This window comes from Callithrix jacchus, chromosome 8 (genome assembly GCF_049354715.1).
Source record: "Callithrix jacchus isolate 240 chromosome 8, calJac240_pri, whole genome shotgun sequence".
NCBI classification, from domain to species: domain Eukaryota; kingdom Metazoa; phylum Chordata; class Mammalia; order Primates; family Cebidae; genus Callithrix; species Callithrix jacchus.
Window position 1 is genome coordinate 84060312 of NC_133509.1, and position 6142 is coordinate 84066453.

The window sequence follows — 6142 nt, forward strand, 5'->3', positions numbered from 1 at the left end:
AGTGCTGGCAGCTGTGCCAATAGAAAAGGGATACCTGGAACCCAGGTATGTTCAACATGGAAGCTCCGTCTTCCCCTTTCTTTATCAGCAGGCAGTAAAGAAGCAGGCAACATGGTGCTGGCCAGGTAGAGAACCTATCTGCATAATTAAAGATTAGTGTGGTAAAAGATTAGGGTGCCATGTAAATAGCACACTGGTCCAGCCAATCCTTTCCACCCTGTGTAAATTAGACACCGGTTCCTCAAACTTATCTGTAAAACAACCGCCTCTTGCTGTGAACTAGGAGATCTGCTCAGAACTGCCTCCCTCTGCATGAGAGAGACTCTCCCTTTTGCCCATTAAATTTCCACTCTTAAACTCATTCCTTGTGTGTCTGCATCCTTGATATCCTTGGTGTGAGGTAATGAACCTTAGGTATTACCCCAGATGAATGATGCCACTTCACTATTAGGTTTTATTATCTTTGGGCTACTCATAACTCTGTAAATAACTGATAGCAAAGCAAAAATTCCTGTCTACAGACACACAAGTAGATTCTGACTGCTTGGAGGAAACACTGATTTCCCTCCATCCATAGTGTTAAAGAAAACATTATGGCCGGCACAGTGGCTCACACCTGTGTAATCCCAGCACTTTGGGAGGCTGAGGTGGGCGGATCACCTGAGGTCAGGTGTTCAAGACCAACCTGGTCAACATAGCAGACCCCGTGTCTACTAACAATACAAAAATTAGCTTGGCATGGTGGTGGGCACCTGTAAACCCTGCTACTTGAGAGGCTGAGGTAGGAGAATTGCTTGAACCCAGGAGGCAAAGTTTTCAGTGAGTTGAGATCACGCCACTGCACTCCAGCCTCGGCAACAGAGCAAGACTCCATCTCAAAAAAAGAAAAAATTATTCAATGATACTTGTTAAAGCATGGTAAGCCACACTTTATTCAGAACCATTGAGATAATAAGTATAGGGACCACTACAACAGAATTTCATAATGAGGGAGAGAGATTATGCTCAACTCCAAATACAGCATGGGCAAGTGAAAATTTAGAGCCAAGAATCAGGTGGAGGTCAATGGATGGAAAATTACTAAGAGGCAACATCAAGGGTAAAGGGGATTCTGCATAAACCCACCTAACAGGAGTCTTGCTGAAGACAGCCAGGGTGATCAGACATCACCTGGGTGATGATGGAGGATCAAAGGTCGAAGATGATCAAACATTGAGAGTAGGGGGTTTTTGTTAAAATGTCTTACCAGATTCCTTGATAAAACTGGATTTTACAAGTGCACAGATGGGCCTTGGAGAAGTTTCAAGAGGCTGACTAAAGTTTGGTCAAGCAAAGAATTTTTGTCAATAGAAAAAGCCAGTTTTACATTTATTCATACATTTATTTCATGGCCTATTTTTGTTTTTGCTCTTTGAAGTCCCTCTTTGAAATAATTGTAACATCTTTCTGGTTCCCTCATTAAATAATGAGTTATATCTGTATGAAAGTCACAAATTTACCATTTTTAAAAAATTATCCTCTAAGAGACCTTATTTTCTTACCAGCCAGTTTAAGAGCATAAAAGGCTGTATATTCCACTGGGTTTCTCTAAAGTCTCCAGACTCAGTTTAAAAGAGAAGAGGCAGCCAGCCGCGGTAGCTCATACCTATAATTTCAACATGTTGGGAGGCCAAGGCAGGAGGATCTCTTGGCCCAGGAGTTTGAGCCCAGCCCTGGCAATATCCCTACAAAACACCATCTCTATAAAAAATTTAAAAAAAAGTCAGGTGTAGTGATGCACACCTATAGTCCCAACTACTTAGGTGGCTGAGGTAGGAGGATCACATGAGTCTGGAAGGCTGAGGTTGCAGTGAGCCATGATCTTGCCACTGCACTCCAGCCTAGACAACAGAGTAAGACCCTGTCTCCATAAACAAACAAACAGGTCAGGCATGGTGGTTAATGCCTATAATCCCAGCACTATGGGAGGCTGAGGCAGATGGATCACCTGAGGTCAGGAGTTCAAGACCAGCCTAGCCAACATGGAAAAACTCCATCTCCACTAAAAACTACAAAAGCTAGCTGGGTGTGGTGGTACGTGCCTATAATCCCAGATACAGGGGCTGAGGCAGGAAAATCCCTTGAACCCAGGAAGCAGAGGTTGCAGTGAGCAGAGATCATGCCACTGCACTCCAGCCTGGGAGACAGAGCAAGACTCCATCTCAAGGTAAAATTAAATAAATAAATAAGCAAACACACAAACAAACAAATAAATAAATAAGAGAAGAGGCAACATGGCAATCCAGCCAGGCTTTCAGCCTCAGGTCTGAGCCTCATAGCCTGAGTGTCATTGAAGGGGTCACATGTAGGCTCAGGGATCCCTTTGATCTCCCAGTTTTCTAATTAAACCAGCTTGGCTGAATCGTGGCTTTTCCCAGAAGAGTCAGGAACCTCAGATACCACACTATAGACGACATGCTAAGCACAACGATTACGTCCCTTTGCCGTAAATAAGAATATTCCAAAAGCATACTCCTTATTTAACAAAGACATGACCATGACATTCATACAACAATACAGCAACCAGAGTTTATCAAAAACTAAGACAAAATTGAGAAAAAACATACTCAATTTATACAACATCCCTTTGTGCTTTGTTCCAGTGTAATTAAGACCTTGAACTTTGAAGTCAGCCTGAATTCAAATCCCAATTCTACCTTTCTCTGTAGCATTGTAGAAGTAATTGACCTAACTTCTCCGGATCCCAAATTTTCTTATGTGTAAAATGAAACTAATAGTAATTCCCTCTCAGAGCTTTTGCAAAAACTTTAAAGTATTTGGCAGGAACAGATGCATAGTAAACCCTCAACAAATGGTAGTTATTATTGTTACTATATTCTACACTTCTTTTATATAAAACATATAACTACACTGTCTTACAATAGGATAGGAATTGAGGCTGAAGGCTTTGTGATCAGAGACCTTTAATTACATTTTGAGGCCCACCCCTCCCCTGCCCCATTCCTAAGGTCTAGCCTCTAGAGCCACTTTTATAAGAGCACTGCAATAATTTGAATGTGTTCCCTAAGTTTAAGGGTTGGAAGGTTAATCCCCAATGTAACAAGTATTGGGAGGTGGGGCCCAATAAGAGGTGGTTAGGTCATGAGGGCTCTGCACTCAGAAATGGATTACTGTCATTATCAAGGGAGTGGGTTTGTTACAAAAGCAAGTTTAGCTCTCTCTTGCATTCTTGCTCACATCCTCTCTTGTCCCTCCATGGGTGATGCAGCGCAAAGGCCCGTGCTATATGCTGGTGCCATGGTCTTAGACTTCCCAGCCTCGAGGACTGTGAGCCAAATAAACTTGTATTTATCATAAATTACCCAGTCTGTGGCATTCTGTTAGAGCAACACAAAACAGACTACCATAGGCACTAATCCTGTGGCCTCATCACCTCTCAAATGCCCCACATCTTAATACTGTATCACAGTATGTCACACTGTATCACAATGGGGATTACGTTTCAACACCTGAAAAGGGGAGGGAGGGGCCGGGAACAAACATTCAGACCATAGCAACAATAAAACTTCCAGAAGATAATATAGAAAAACATTATTCTCATGATCTTCAATTAGGGAAATGTTTTTGAAATAAGTTTTTATTTAAAAAAAACATAAATATTGATAAATCATACTACATTAAAATAAGCAATAACAGGAGGGTTTAGCAGGTAATTACAAATAAGTTTATTATGCAAAAATTTTATTTCTTTTCTATATCCAGCAACAAACAACTGGGAAATGTAATTTGAAGAAATACACCATTTAAAATAGAATTAGAAAAAAATCAAGTACTTAAGATTCATTCTAATGAAAGATGTACAAGAACACTACAGGGAAAAATTAAAACTTATTAAGAGACATGAAAAAATATCCAAATTAGATATATGCTATATTTGCTGATAGGAAGACTATCATAGAAATATTAATTTTCCCAAAACTGATCCACAGATTCAATGAAATTCTGAACAAAATCCCAATAGGATTTTTTGTTGAACTTAACTAGTTGATTTTTAAACGTACATGGAAAAGTAAAGATTTAAAATAGCCAGAATATTTCTGAATAAGAAAAGGCAAGGGGAGACTTGCCCTACCAAATGTGAGGACTTATTATGAAGCTATAGCAATTATAACAGTATGATCAAAAATAGGCCAATTGACTGCTGAAATAGAAAACAGAGCTCAGAAACAGACCCAAGCATGTTTGAAACTTTGGTATACGAGGAGAGAGGTTTTGTATCAGATTTGTTAAAGTATAATTTTCTTTTTTTTTTTTTTTTTTTTTTTTTGAGACGGAGTTTCGCTCTTGTTACCCAGGCTGGAGTGCAATGGCGCGATCTCGGCTCACCGCAATTTTTTCTTTTCTTTTTTTTTTTTTTTAACATCAAATGACCTCTAAACTTTTTATTGGCTTCCTGCTCCCCAAAGAGTCCCCTGCTTCTGCTGGCTCAATGTCTCAGAACTTTGGTGTCATTGGTCTCAGACACCACTTTGCCATCCCCTGTCCAGCGGGTGGTGGTCTTTTGGATGGTTTGCATGGAGCTGCTGCTGTCCAGGGCATCACCAAGATTGAAGTCCTCACTATCTTCCAGCAGGTGATGATAGGTGGTGATCTCAGCCTCCAGTTTGACCTTGATGTTCAGCAGGTCCTGGTACTCCTGGGCCTGGTGCTGTCCCTCTGCCTGGGGCCTATGCCAGCTCTGACTCCAGGTGTAGCAGGATCCCATTGAGCTGCTCCATCTGCAGGGCATAGTGGGCCTCCGCCTCCCTCAGGCTGTTCCCCAAGCTGGTCTTCAGATTTCTCGTTGAGTCCAGGTCAATCTCCGAGGACTGGACTGTACGTCTCAGCTCTGTGAGCGTCATCTCAGAAACTCCAACCTCAGCGGACTGCAAGGTGACCACTGTGGTGCTCTCCTCAATCTGCTGAGACCAGTACTTGTCCAGCTCCTCTCGGTTCTTCCGAGCCAGCTTATCATATTGAGCCCGGTTGTCTGCCATGATCTTGGCAAGGTCCTGAGATTTGGGTTGACCTCCAAGGTCAACCCAGAGCTGGCAATCAGGGCTTGTAGGCCTTTTAATTCTTCTTCATGGTTCTTCTTCATGAAAAGTAGCTCTTCCTTGAGAGCCTCGATCTCTGTCTCCAGCTGCAGCCAAGTGACATTGGTATCATCGATGACCTTGCAGAGCCCATGGATGTCGCTCTTCACAGACTGGAGCATGGCCCGCTTTGTCTCATAATTGACTCTAAAGTCATCCACAGCAAGACGTGCATTAGCATTGTCGATCTGCAGAACGATGCGGGCATTGGGTCCACAATATTTGCGAAGATCTGCGCCCTCAGGTCCTCGATGGTCTTGAAGTAATGGCTCCCATGTCTGACCTGGGGTCCGTTCCAGGTGCTCCCGGCTTTTGCTCTCCAGCTTCCGGTTCTCGGACTCCAGGCTCCTCACTCTGTCCAGGTAAGAGGCCAGACGGTCCTTCAGGCTTTGCACGGTCTCCTTCTCATTCTGGATGCATCCCATTCCTGCCAGACCTCCGGCCACCCCAGCAGCCAGGCCCCCAGACCTCATGCCGCCTGGGAAGCTGGTGGAGCGGAACACGGATATGCGGGAACCAGAGCCCCGGGCTCCTGCATAGACTCTGGCCGCCCTGCTGGCAGGCCAGACACCGCAGCTGGGCGCGTGGAGGGAGCCCAGGGACCGGTAGTTGGTGGAGAAGGCAGAGCGGGTGTAGAAGCTCATGCTGCCGGAGGAGGAGAGTGAGAGGACAGGACTCAGGCTTTGCCGACCAAAAACATTTCTTTTATGTAAAAGATTTTACTCGTCATTGATTAATGAGGAAATCAATCAGATGCTAAAGTTAGCCCAAAGAACATTTAATGAGTTAGATGTGTATATAGGCAATGTAAAAAAAGAAACTTTAGCTAGTTTTGGGTTTATGGAAACCTAGTTCCTATTTCTCTAAGATGATTTGTTCTATTGGATAGAAATTACTTACATGTCTAGTAGAAAAAACAATCTTTAAGTTAATCTCTGCTCCTACAGAGTTGTAAATTGTTCACCCATTACAGCGTCAAGGGAAGGATACCCAATACTCCCTTTCTG

General features: G+C 43.2%; 1 pseudogene; it reads right to left on the reverse strand.

Moving 5' to 3' along the window:
- Nucleotides 1–4473: 4473 nt before the first annotated feature.
- Nucleotides 4474–5779, reverse strand: LOC100402868 (keratin, type I cytoskeletal 18 pseudogene; annotated as a pseudogene).
- Nucleotides 5780–6142: the final 363 nt, after the last annotated feature.